Here is a 14,455-nt window from a genome sequence, read left to right as displayed (position 1 = left end):
TAACGTACACGCAGTACAGTGAGCTTTTCCCTCACCACTAAACAAGCTGCTTTAGAAAGGTTCCGTGAAAATGTTTCAGCTTTTATTTTCCTTTTACGCCCCGAAGAAGATATCACGAATTCATCAAGTTCATTGAAATTATCCATCCTCGATCACTTTTAGTCAGCTTTGATGAAACTCCTCTTAGCCAGCGCGTCTTTTCAAAGTGACATCTGACCTGAATTCTGCGCGCTGAGTCGCTAAAACGGACTTATCGTGTTGTGTTCACCAACAAGGGTGCGACGACTGCTTGTCTGTTTCTGCTGTAAAACATGAACTCGCGATGCATTGACAGCGGACAATACCGGCTTTTGTGAAAAAACTTGTTTAGGGTTCAGTCAGTCTTGTCAGGCGTCTATTTCAGGAGATTAACGTTATAAAGACACACCGGCAGACAGTATGGTTGGTGAGTAAACGAAAATGTGCGCTTTGGCGGAAGGATGTTACATGAGAATGCAGAGTATCAAAATAAAGGTGTATATCGATATTTTACATGTGGAATCGATGCATCGTATCGTTAGACGTTATATCGATGCATCGATCCATATCGATGTATCGTTACACCCCTATTGTGTAGTTACCTGTGTCAGCTGTGTTGTGTGTTTACCTGTGTCAGCTGTGTTGTGTGTTTACCTGTGTCAGCTGTGTTGTGTAGTTACCTGTGTCAGCTGTGTTGTGTGTTTGCCTGTGTCAGCTGTGTTGTGTGTTTGCCTGTGTCAGCTGTGTTGTGTGTTTACCTGTGTCAGCTGTGTTGTGTGTTTGCCTGTGTCAGCTGTGTTGTGTGTTTACCTGTGTCAGCTGTGTTGTGTGTTTACCTGTGTCAGCTGTGTTGTGTAGTTATCTGTGTCAGCTGTGTTGTGTGTTTACCTGTGTCAGCTGTGTTGTGTGTTTACCTGTGTCAGCTGTGTTGTGTGTTTACCTGTGTCAGCTGTGTTCTGTGTTTACCTGTGTCAGCTGTGTTGTGTAGTTATCTGTGTCAGCTGTGTTGTGTGTTTACCTGTGTCAGCTGTGTTGTGTAGTTACCTGTGTCAGCTGTGTTGTGTAGTTACCTGTGTCAGCTGTGTTGTGTGTTTTCCTGTGTCAGCTGTGTTGTGTGTTTGCCTGTGTCAGCTGTGTTGTGTGTTTGCCTGTGTCAGCTGTGTTGTGTTTACCTGTGTCAGCTGTGTTCTGTGTTTACCTGTGTCAGCTGTGTTCTGTGTTTACCTGTGTCAGCTGTGTTGTGTGTTTGCCTGTGTCAGCTGTGTTGTGTAGTTACCTGTGTCAGCTGTGTTGTGTGTTTACCTGTGTCAGCTGTGTTGTGTTTACCTGTGTCAGCTGTGTTCTGTGTTTGCCTGTGTCAGCTGTGTTGTGTGTTTGCCTGTGTCAGCTGTGTTGTGTGTTTGCCTGTGTCAGCTGTGTTGTGTGTTTGCCTGTGTCAGCTGTGTTGTGTATTTCCCTGTGTCAGCTGTGTTGTATATTTCCCTGTGTCAGCTGTGTTGTGTGTTTACCTATGTCAGCTGTGTTGTGTGTTTACCTGTGTCAGCTGTGTTGTGTATTTCCCTGTGTCAGCTGTGTTGTGTGTTTGCCTGTGTCAGCTGTGTTGTGTGTTTGCCTGTGTCAGCTGTGTTGTGTAGTTACCTGTCAGCTGTGTTGTGTAGTTACCTGTGTCAGCTGTGTTGTGTAGTTACCTGTCAGCTGTGTTGTGTAGTTACCCGTGTCAGCTGTGTGGTGTAGTTACCTGTGTCAGCTGTGTTGTGTGTTTGCCTGTGTCAGCTGTGTTGTGTGTTTGCCTGTGTCAGCTGTGTTGTGTAGTTACCTGTCAGCTGTGTTGTGTAGTTACCTGTGTCAGCTGTGTGGTGTAGTTACCTGTGTCAGCTGTGTTGTGTGTTGACCTGTGTCAGCTGTGTTGTGTGTTTGCCTGTGTCAGCTGTGTTGTGTAGTTACCTGTCAGCTGTGTTGTGTAGTTACCTGTGTCAGCTGTGTGGTGTAGTTACCTGTGTCAGCTGTGTTGTGTGTTTCCCTGTGTCAGCTGTGTTGTGTGTTTGCCTGTGTCAGCTGTGTTGTGTAGTTACCTGTCAGCTGTGTTGTGTAGTTACCTGTGTCAGCTGTGTGGTGTAGTTACCTGTGTCAGCTGTGTTGTGTAGTTACCTGTGTCAGCTGTGTTGTGTGTTTGCCTGTGTCAGCTGTGTTGTGTAGTTACCTGTCAGCTGTGTTGTGTAGTTACCTATGTCAGCTGTGTTGTGTATTTCCCTGTGTCAGCTGTGTTGTGTGTTTCAAGAGAGTGTGCAGAGCGCGAAAGCACCAAAGTGACTGAAGGATTGCCGTAAAGCAGTATCTCTGGTCGTACGATGTGTATGACGTCATTGACATTTTAAAAGACTTTTTAAAGCAAATAAGTGACACTAAAAAATCTAACACCCAGCAGTGTATAATTTCTTTGCATTTCCTTTCGAATACAACGTTCAAATTACTAGACAAAAAATTATATCCTGAGAAAAAGTGGATTTTGAGGAGTATAGCGCCATAGACCTCCATTCATTCTGCACTCGTCCTGTGAGCGCCCTCATGTGGAGCCAGAGTGGAACTGCAACCAGTTCAGAAGCCAGAAGTTTACTGAGAGTGGAAGTTCTCCCCTTATTAGACATTCTCTGGCGTTACTGACAGACTGGGAAGAGAGGAGCCGCAACAATGGAGAATATGAGGAGAATAATCAACATTCAAGCAGGAAAACCTGTTCTAGTAGAGACCAAACACAACATCAAGACTATAAAAAGGCAAAACAGGTCCTCTAAAGAAAATCCTGCAGGTTCTGACTGGTTATGATGACATTGTGGCTTAATTCATGTACATCAGTACAACCTGAACGCAGCACAACAGTTTCTACAAACAACAACAGGATTTCTCTAACAGAGTAACATTTTCATCATAGCTTCAAAACAAAATGCATGTTAGTGCATATTTTAAACATTTAGCTCTCGGATGAATGGCTCTGAGTGTGTAGGGAAGGTTAATCACAACCCGGTTATCCAGACATGACTGTGTCTTAATTAGAAAATCCCCCTGATATCTCACAGCATTCACGCACTTCTCACAGCGGAAACTCAGCGCTTTATATGCATGTCATTAGTGAGCGCCTGTGCGCTTCAGACATTCCTGTTTAATGGGTAGAAATGCAGAATTAGTGTCACAGCTTTGGTGACAATCACACCACACATCGCTGTGGCGACCTTACACACAAGCGGAGATTAGTTCGCTAACTTTTACCACTTTATAAAAGTAAAAATGTTGTTTATGTAAGAGATGATGTACATCCAGCCGGTCAATATTTCAGAATAAACCCGACAGGGTGATCAGGATCAGGTCTTCATCACACTCACACACACACACACACACACACACACAAACACACCTGAAGGGGTTTATTCTGAGATAACACACACACACACGCATACACACACACCTGAAGGGGTTTGTTCTGAGATCACACACACACACACACACACATAAACACACCTGAAGGGGTTTATTCTGAGATAACACACACACACACCTGAAGGGGTTTATTCTGAGATAACACACACACACACCTGAAGGGGTTTATTCTGAGATCACTCACACACACTCACACACACACACCCCTGAAGGGGTTTATTCTGAGATCACTCACACACACTCACACACACACACACCCCTGAAGGGGTTTATTCTGAGATAACACACACACACCTGAAGGGGTTTATTCTGAGATCAGGATCAGGTCTTCATCCTGATCAGGATCAGGTCTTCATCACACACACACACACACACACACACACACACATATACACACACACCTGAAGGGGTTTATTCTGAGATAACACACACACACACACATGCATACACACACACATACACACACACCTGAAGGGGTTTGTTCTGAGATCACACACACACACACACATACACACACACCTGAAGGGGTTTATTCTGAGATAACACACACACACACACACACACACCTGAAGGGGTTTATTCTGAGATAACACACACACACACAAACACCTGAAGGGGTTTATTCTGAGATAACACACACACGCACACACACACACACACAAACACCTGAAGGGGTTTATTCTGAGATAACACACACACGCACACACCTGAAGGGGTTTATTCTGAGATCACTCACACACACTCACACTCACACACACACACCCCTGAAGGGGTTTATTCTGAGATAACACACACACACACACACCTGAAGGGGTTTATTCTGAGATCACTCACACACACACACACACACACACACCTGAAGGGGTTTATTCTGAGATAACACACACACACACTGAATGAGGTTTATTCTGAGATAACACACACACACACACACACCTGAAGGGGTTTATTCTTAGATAACACACACACACACACACACACCTGAAGGGGTTTATTCTGAGATAACACACACACACACCTGAAGGGATTTATTCTGAGATAACACACACACCTAAAGGGGTTTATTCTGAGATAACACACACACACACACACACACACACACCTGAAGGGGTTTATTCTGAGATAACACACACACAGACACACACACACACCTAAAGGGGTTTATTCTGAGATAACACACACACACACACACACCCCTGAAGGGGTTTATTCTGAGATAACACACACACACACCCCTGAAGGGGGTTTATTCTGAGATAACACACACACACACCTGAAGGGGTTTATTCTGAGATAACACACACACACACCTGAAGGGGTTTATTCTGAGATAACACACAAACACACACACACACACACACACCTGAAGGGGTTTATTCTGAGATAACACACACACACACACACACACCTGAAGGGGGTTTATTCTGATAACAACGGGCTGGAAGTTCATTATCCGCTTATTACATGAATACTTGCACCATCAGTAAATAATTAGACACGAAATATTGATCTGAGACTACATATTGTATTATGTCTTTAAACGCAGAGCTTCAGCGGAGAGAGCAGTTTCAGCGGCGAGATCAAACTACACGGACATAAGAGATACTGTATACAGTCATACTTATTACACAGCATTTCAACACATTAATAATTATGGAGATTAGAGATATTGATTACAGATTAAACGGTTTTAAAATCTTACCTATTTGTGTCTCATAATCCAACAGTGAACAAAACAATAGACACAAAATGGCCGCCGCTGCGTTTGTGTGAAACAAGAGAGAATGAGTCCACGATACTGGATGGCATATTTAAAGAACTGTACACAAAATATTGATTCAACTGAGTATTAATATTTGATTAGCTCATCAAACGCAAAACTTCCACAAAGAAAACGGTTCCAGCGCTGCTGACTTCAGTGACCCGGACGAGTCTGTGTTTCTGTTGTTATCGAGGAATAATCTACCACTAAATGCCGCGATTGACCAATCAAAATCAAGTATTCCACAGAGCCGTGTAATAATATTATATAGGCCCAATTTCTTTGGGAATCTGCAGCAAAAACAATCTCCTGAATGCTTTATACCAGCAAAACACTGTAAGCCTTCAATTTACACTGGTTTGCACTGATGGTTTAGTTGTGATATGTATATTTACACTGGTTTGCATTGATGGTTTAGTTGTGATGTGGATATTTACACTGGTTTGCATTGATGGTTTAGTTGTGATGTGGATATTTACAATGGTTTGCACTGATGGTTTAGTTGTGATGTGGATATTTACACTGGTTTGCACTGATGGTTCAGTTGTGATGTGGATATTTACACTGGTTTGCACTGATGGTTCAGTTGTGATATGGATATTTACACTGGTTTGCACTGATGGTTCAGTTGTGATGTGGACATTTACACTGGTTTGCACTGATGGTTCAGTTGTGATGTGGACATTTACACTGGTTTGCACTGATGGTTCAGTTGTGATGTGGACATTTACACTGGTTTGCACTGATGGTTCAGTTGTGATGTGGACATTTACACTGGTTTGCACTGATGGTTCAGTTGTGATATGGACATTTACACTGGTTTGCACTGATGGTTCAGTTGTGATGTGGACATTTACACTGGTTTGCACTGATGGTTCAGTTGTGATGTGGACATTTACACTGGTTTGCACTGATGGTTCAGTTGTGATGTGGACATTTACACTGGTTTGCACTGATGGTTCAGTTGTGATATGGATATTTACACTGGTTTGCACTGATGGTTTAGTTGTGATATGGATATTTACACTGGTTTGCACTGATGGTTTAGTTGTGATATGGATATTTATACTGGTTTGCACTGATGGTTTAGTTGTGATATGGATATTTACACTGGTTTGCACTGATGGTTTAGTTGTGATATGGATATTTACACTGGTTTGCACTGATGGTTTAGTTGTGATATGGATATTTACACTGGTTTGCAATGATGGTTTAGTTGTGATATGGATATTTACACTGGTTTGCACTGATGGTTTAGTTGTGATATGGATATTTATACTGGTTTGCACTGATGGTTTAGTTGTGATATGGATATTTACACTGCTCAGACGAAAGCACAAATAAATTGGACATGTATTAATGTACTTCACAACCCCAGAGGTTCAGGCTTAAGAGGCTTCTGATGATGTTTTCCTCACCAGTGACAGATCGAGTCATGCCGGGGTTTATCAGGAGGGGTCGTGTGGAGTTTTTCCCCCGGGGAATGTTTTTCCGCCTATGATTTTTTTTTAACCACAGCAGAAAAACAAAAGCGCTGTGGATCACAGATGGGGACATGTCTGCTCGATTAACACTGAGCTGAGAGCAAACGCTTCTGTCTGAGAGAAAGCCAAGTCAAGCATTGCTATTATTACTCACCAAACCCTGAGCGTGTGTCGTCCTGCCGCAACGTGTGCTCACCGCGTCTCCTTCAGGACAGAAAGCATCTTAAAAGTAGAGATGCACCATTTCTAGGCCGATTCCGATTTAATTATTTCTAACCACTCTACAGCACACACAAATATTTATTTTCTATCTTTTCTTTAATAGAACATTTTGCATTGAACATAGAAAAAATTTTGAACAGATAATCGCTATAAAATAGAACTATATAAATTACTCCTGGTGTGGGACATTCACACACATCTAAAGTGCAGTTATAGAAGGACCATTTCCTTCTTTTCATATCCAATATCCAACTAGAAAAATGTGACATATTTAGCAAATGAAACTTCTGTATGAAAACAGGGAAAACAGGTAAGGGCAATAAAATTATATATATATATATATATATATATATATATATATATATATATATATATATATATATACACACACACACTCACCTAAAGGATTATTAGGAACACCATACTAATACTGTGTTTGACCCCCTTTCGCCTTCAGAACTGCCTTAATTCTACGTGGCATTGATTCAACAAGGTGCTGAAAGCATTCTTTAGAAATGTTGGCCCATATTGATAGGATAGCATCTTGCAGTTGATGGAGATTTGTGGGATGCACATCCAGGGCACGAAGCTCCCGTTCCACCACATCCCAAAGATGCTCTATTGGGTTGAGATCTGTGGGGGCCTCTGTGGGGGCCATTTTAGTACAGTGAACTCATTGTCATGTTCAAGAAACCAATTTGAAATGATTCGAGCTTTGTGACATGGTGCATTATCCTGCTGGAAGTAGCCATCAGAGGATGGGTACATGGTGGTCATAAAGGGATGGACATGGTCAGAAACAATGCTCAGGTAGGCCGTGGCATTTAAACGATGCCCAATTGGCACTAAGGGGCCTAAAGTGTGCCAAGAAAACAACCCCCACACCATTACACCACCACCACCAGCCTGCACAGTGGTAACAAGGCATGATGGATCCATGTTCTCATTCTGTTTACGCCAAATTCTGACTCTACCATCTGAATGTCTCAACAGAAATCGAGACTCATCAGACCAGGCAACATTTTTCCAGTCTTCAACTGTCCAATTTTGGTGAGCTCGTGCAAATTGTAGCCTCTTTTCCCTATTTGTAGTGGAGATGAGTGGTACCCGGTGGGGTCTTCTGCTGTTGTAGCCCATCCGCCTCAAGGTTGTGCGTGTTGTGGCTTCACAAATGCTTTGCTGCATACCTCGGTTGTAACGAGTGGTTATTTCAGTCAAAGTTGCTCTTCTATCAGCTTGAATCAGTCGGCCCATTCTCCTCTGACCTCTAGCATCAACAAGGCATTTTCGCCCACAGGACTGCCGCATACTGGATGTTTTTCCCTTTTCACACCATTCTTTGTAAACCCTAGAAATGGTTGTGCGTGAAAATCCCAGTAACTGAGCAGATTGTGAAATACTCAGACCGGCCCGTCTGGCACCAACAACCATGCCACGCTCAAAATTGCTTAAATCACCTTTCTTTCCCATTCTGACATTCAGTTTGGAGTTCAGGAGATTGTCTTGACCAGGACCACACCCCTAAATGCATTGAAGCAACTGCCATGTGATTGGTTGATTAGATAATTGCATTAATGAGAAATTGAACAGGTGTTCCTAATAATCCTTTAGGTGAGTGTATAGTCTTATATATTTAGTCTAAGATATTTCTATATTTTCTGGCAAATTTATTTTTCATAATCCAAGTCTTGAGTTGATCAGTGTGCGGCCAGCTACTCCTCTTGTTCATTCTATATGCCATTGGCTCTACGCACCTGAAGTACAAGGACCTGCAATACCAGAACTTTTTTATGTTTGGAGCGCTACATATTTTTTCTAGTTCTACATGATTTTTTTGTATGCTGCCCTTCCAATTGAAGATGTCGTCGTTTGCTGAAATCAATTTAATCACAGACTCCAAGGCTACAACCTTTACCTACAACCCTGAAGATTTTGAGAATATTCTCTTTCCTAGAGCTGAAACCAATGCTTTGCATTCAGAGACAATTCAAAACTCAATGAAACACTACAAGTACCTTTTGGAGAAAGAGATCCGGTATACCCTACATGGTTCAACTCTAAGTGAATACTGGAGAGCAAGCAGAATTCCCAGAGGTCTCAGAATACAAAAGGCACCCACTATTGGTGGTGGAGATCCTGATTTTTGCAAGAAATGGTGTGAGATCATGAACAAGGCTTCACTGGACCTCACTCTTCTGGTTGTTGAGTTCACGCAGAGGGAACTAAAGAAGGTGAGAGAAGAAATTGAAGAAACTAAAGCCTCAATTATAGCATCTCATAGTGAAATTAATTTTAACCAACAATTGGAATTACTGGACACTTCTTTGGTAGAATTCAAACAAGGTATACAACAGAAGAAGATCCGTAAATTCCGCAGAGATACTTTAGATTACAAAGAAAGTAGGGTTTATCCCTGGCTTAATCGCAACAGCACATTTTCAAGATTCCCAAGGAGAGTACGGTTTGAAGATGAGGCACATCATACTTCTGCATCCAGTGGTGATAGTGAAGTGGATTTTTTAGACCATGCCAGCGAGACAGAAAAGCATCCAAGAACGCCATGCAAATACCCACTTCGCAGAAGACCACCACCACCCGTCGTGGGAGACGTGGGAGGAAGAGGAGTCACTCAACAATCAGTTCGGAAGAGGGGGACTCGCCTAAAGACAATCTGATCTTCAATCTCACTGGTCAAGAACTACATCCACATGAAGTAAGTCTTCTGAACAAAGGGCTAAGCTTTGTTCCAACTAAAGCTACAGATCCTTTTGTCACCAAAATTGAACTGTTTAAGTTTTTTCGGACATTAAGATTGAAATGTTGGTACAAAAATGACAAAGTTGATCAATTGAATGTGTACAAGTACAATGGTCGAGAGAAATTCAAGCCTAAAAGTACCTTTTGTCCACCTGTGTCTAATCCATCTATTGAAACCTATTGTAGGCTAGTGGAAAGGGATGTGACTAATTTATTTGAACAGACATCATTTAGGAACCATAAGTCGAATCTGACACATTCTGAAAAAGAAGCTCTTGATGAATTGTGTAGGAATAAAGACATAGTCATCAAACCTGCTGATAAAGGGGGTGGTTTGGTGATTATGCCTCGAGCACTCTACAATAATGAGGCTCTTCGTCAACTCAATAATATTAACTATTACCGAGTTTTGCCATCAGATCCCACGACTTTGTTTCAGGTTGATGTCGAGAAATTTGTTCAGGAAGCACATGCCCATCAATTAATTTCTGATAAAGAGAAGCAATATCTGCTGAACCGTTCTCCGACTAGACCGGTCTTTTACATCTTACCCAAGGTACATAAGAATCTGGATAATCCACCTGGACGACCTATAGTAGCAGGAAACAATAGTCTTACTGAACCTCTTTCAAATTTTGTTGATTCTGTTCTGAGACCTTTAGTCACCTCTCTTCCTAGTTATTTGAGAGACACCGCTGATTTCCTGCAATGTCTAGCAACTCTGCAAAATGTTGGTTGTGATATGATATTAGCAACCATGGATGTGACCTCATTGTATACTAACATCCCACATCATGAGGGCCTATTGGCTTTAGAACATTTTCTTGATTTGCGCACTGATGATGAGGGTCTTCCGACTAAATTTATCACTGAAATGGCTGAAATGGTACTTACTAAAAACTATTTCCTATTTGAAAAACAATATTATTTGCAGGTTGAGGGCACCGCCATGGGGGCCACGATGGCTCCTGACTATGCCCATCTATATTTGGGTTTCCTAGAGGACCAATATGTTTTCAATAATAACCCTTTCTTGGACAATATTATTCTGTTTAAGAGATACATTGATGATTGCTTTGTCATTTATAAAGGTTCTGCACGTGATTTTGAAACATTTGTTTTGTACATGAACTGTCTTAGGCCCTCCATTAAATTTACATATCATGTGGGGCTAACTGATGTCAATTTCCTGGACACTTCCATATCAATTGTGGACAATAAAATAGTCTCTTCTCTTTATAGAAAAGATACAGCTAAGAACAGTCTCCTTCATGCTAACAGTGCTCATCCAATGCCCCTAAAACGAGGTTTACCTTATAGCCAATTCTTGAGACTTCACCGCATTTGCTCTGGGAGAGAAGATTTTGAGTCTAAAGCCCAGAGCTTGTATATGGACTTTAAATCACGAGGCTATCCCAACCAGTGGCTTGATACTGCACTTGAAAAGGTTTCCATTCTACAAAAACAGGATGAGAGAAACTTGACTATGAAAAAAAGAAATAAGAATTTCTCATGCATCTTTAAATCCACATTTAGTCCACTGAGTAATGATATCAAAACCATTATCAATAACCATTGGCACATTATTCAAAGTGATCCCCAGTTAATGAATGTATTTAGTGAACAACCACTTTTTGTCTCTTCCAGGAGCTCTAATTTGAGGGACAAGCTTGTCCATGCTGACACCCACATCTCATCTCCAACTACTCTTGTCGATGCCCAGGGGAACTTTCCATGTCACAATTGCTCTTCCTGTACTAAGTATGTCAAATGTAAATCATTCACACATCCTCGTACACTAAAAACGTATAAGATTAGACAACTGATTACTTGTAAGAGTACATATGTTGTTTACATTATCATTTGTCCATGTCCACAACTATATGTTGGCAAAACTACACGTGCATTACGCACAAGAATGATTGAACACACAAGTGCCATTAGGAGACAGGATGATACATCTTCAATTTCTCGTCATTTTAAGTCTGCTAACCATTCTTTGTCTGACATGAAGTTCCTGGGCATCGAGAGGATTTTACCCCACAGGAGAGGTGGAGATAGAGATAGAAAATTATTGCAAAGGGAGGCTTTTTGGATCTTTGAACTTAAAACTTTATTTCCTGAAGGCATGAATGAAGAACTTGAATTTTCCTGTTTTTTGTAAAACACATTCTTTCTTTCTGTATGTCTACAATGCTGTATTATCATTGGAAGCTGCTCATCTGAAACTTATATCTGTTTGTAATTCTACTTGAGACAATTGAGATTGAGATGATTGTATTCAGCTGTTTATCCTTAATTGCTGACTTACTTTAAAAGGGTGAATGTTGTTAGCTAAATGAGCACTGAAGATAGCAATGTGCTGAAACGTTTGCTGGTGTCCAGTCTGTTTTTAATCCACATGCACTTTGCACTTGATTTGCACAATGCAATTTGAAAAATAAAAATATGCTTTTGTAGACTTCAAGTCTTGAGTTGATCAGTGTGCGGCCAGCTACTCCTCTTGTTCATTCATAATCATAACCATACTTGCAACCAAAACTGAATAATTAAAACAAGTTTAAATGGGTAAATCTTCTTCAAATATTTTTGAATCTTCGTTTTCTTTTCTGACATACTCAAGTTCTTGTTAAAACACACTAGACATGCTTATTCTGTGCATTTTGAACACTTTTTGTGTGAAATCATTTTTATTTTGTCCATCAAAAGTGTGCTATCACTTTAAGCGTGAGCAGCGCAGCAAAAATAGACTCGCGCCGAAGCGACGCTCCTGCTTGACGCTCACGCGCTGCTCCTGCTTGACGCTCAAGCGCTGCTCCTGCTTGACGCTGACGCTGCTCCTGCTTGACGCTCTGCTCCTGCTTGACGCTGACGCTGCTCCTGCTTGACGCTGACGCTGCTCCTGCTTGACGCCGGTTTCACACTGCACGCATTAGCAGAGCATAAGCAGCGCAGGAACAGTGCGTACGGTGAGCGGAAGCAGGACACGCGCGTTTTGCGTTCACACTAGCAGCGTTTGTCACGCGCAGCTGAACCGAGGCGTGTGTACAGACAGAGTACTCTATAATGGGTAAGTTGGCATTGCTTTATTTCGTTTTCAAATACATTTAAGAGAAAAGACTTGTCAAGAAGCTTATTTTATTAATAATTTCATTCATATAACTTTTGGTTCATCTTTGTTTTTATTGTTCGGGCAACAAGTTTGTTTTTGGACATTTTTTTTCTTTTTAAATTGCTGTTGGTCATTTGATTGACTGTTTAAAACACAATAGATATCATCAATGCGCTTTTTGGGTAAAACTGCGGTGTATTTTGGCCATGATCAATGCATTGTCACTTTAATTCAGCGTAAGCGGCACAGCAAAAATAGACTGGGCGCCGAAACTATCGCGGCACTGCTGCTCCTGCTCTGCTCCTGCTCCGCCACCTCTGCGTGCGGTGTGAACGCTCTAATCTGTTAACATGGGCGCCGAAAAAAATACGCGCTGCTTACGCTCTGCTAACGCGTGCAGTGTGAAACCGGCGTGACGCTAAAACCAAGTACAATAAAACCAAGCAAACCATCACAAGTCATAAAAATTTTTTTTCAATAACATACATTGTGATAAAAAATCCAAAACCTTTTCATTACTAAATACTTACTAAATAAGTCCTTAAGTGAAATAACTTTGTACTTGTATTAAACCCAGGACAGTCCAATACAATAATTCTCTAACTTTAGTTAGTGTGTAATGTTTCTGTTTGAGCAACATCTGCAAAGTTACGACGCTCAAAGTTCAAAGCAAAGGGAGATATTTACTTTTACAGAAATCACTTTAAGGACTACAACAAACGGCTGGTAGAGACTACACCACATTCCTCCCGGGTTAGTGACATCACAAACCCTAGAATTTACATAACCCCACCCCCTGAACATGATTTATAGATTATCAAGACAGAATATGCTAATCAATGACTAAAAGATAACTACACATCAGATACATCAATCCATCAACTAACCGTTCAGAAATGTCCCGTTGCTTCTACATGTTTCACTTCTTCTAGAGTCTCTCCATCATTGTCTGACTCCGGTTTGAACATAAAAGGCTAAAAGTTTTAGAAATGTTCAGTGTGTGTGTGTGTGTGTGTGAGAGAGTTAAAAGGACACAAGCTGTTGAAGCTCCGCCCCCTGTGCCGGGAGCAGCAGCTCATTTGCATTTAAAGGGACAGACACAGAAACTGTGCGTTTTTGCTCACCCTCAAAAAGTGACAATTTGAACATGCTATATAAAAATATCTGTGGAGAATGTTGAGCTAAAACTTCACACACACACACTGGGGACATCAGAGACTTATTTTACATCTTGTGAAAAGGTTATTATACCACCCCTTTAATGGAAATGTTCTTAGAACATGTAGTTATACTAAAAGCGTCCTACAGAACAACACGTCATGTTTTAATATATTTAACAGCAGGAAGTTATTCATATTCTTATTCTCGGAGCAAAAGCAAACATTTACAGCGAGTCTTCCTACAGATTGACCTGAAAGAGCATTAAATCTTATCCGTCTAAACTTGAACGTCCCAGTGGAAACGAGGAACACGTGTTAATGAATCAGTGTCATACTTATTCTCTCCCTGCTGGGCTCATTATGCCGGTGTGTTTGTCTTTCTCCGCACTCATTTACTATTATTGATTTGTTCCTACGCTTTCAACCTCTTTTCCAATATCAGTAAGTAAGCAGTGCCTATTAATCCAGAGTCTTTACACTGCGAAACTCCCCGTGGTTTTGGCCAGCT

The 14,455-nt window shown here is 41.3% G+C and overlaps 2 long non-coding RNA genes across 2 annotated transcripts in view; both read left to right on the top strand.

Annotated features, from left to right (window-relative positions):
* Window positions 1-14,455, top strand: part of LOC309482160 — a 225,253-nt gene that overhangs the window by 155,704 nt on the left and 55,094 nt on the right. The gene's annotated exons all lie outside the window — the stretch shown is intronic.
* Window positions 1,611-2,125, top strand: LOC309482156. The gene is made up of 3 exons (XR_014200242.1): window positions 1,611-1,684; window positions 1,766-1,990; window positions 2,022-2,125. It is a non-coding gene; the product is annotated as an uncharacterized lncRNA (long non-coding RNA).

This window comes from Leuciscus leuciscus (genome assembly GCF_965113295.1).
Source record: "Leuciscus leuciscus genome assembly, chromosome: 19".
Classification (NCBI taxonomy): domain Eukaryota; kingdom Metazoa; phylum Chordata; class Actinopteri; order Cypriniformes; family Leuciscidae; genus Leuciscus; species Leuciscus leuciscus.
The sequence above is the reverse complement of the archived record's forward strand: the minus strand, read 5'-3'. Positions and strand labels throughout refer to the sequence as shown.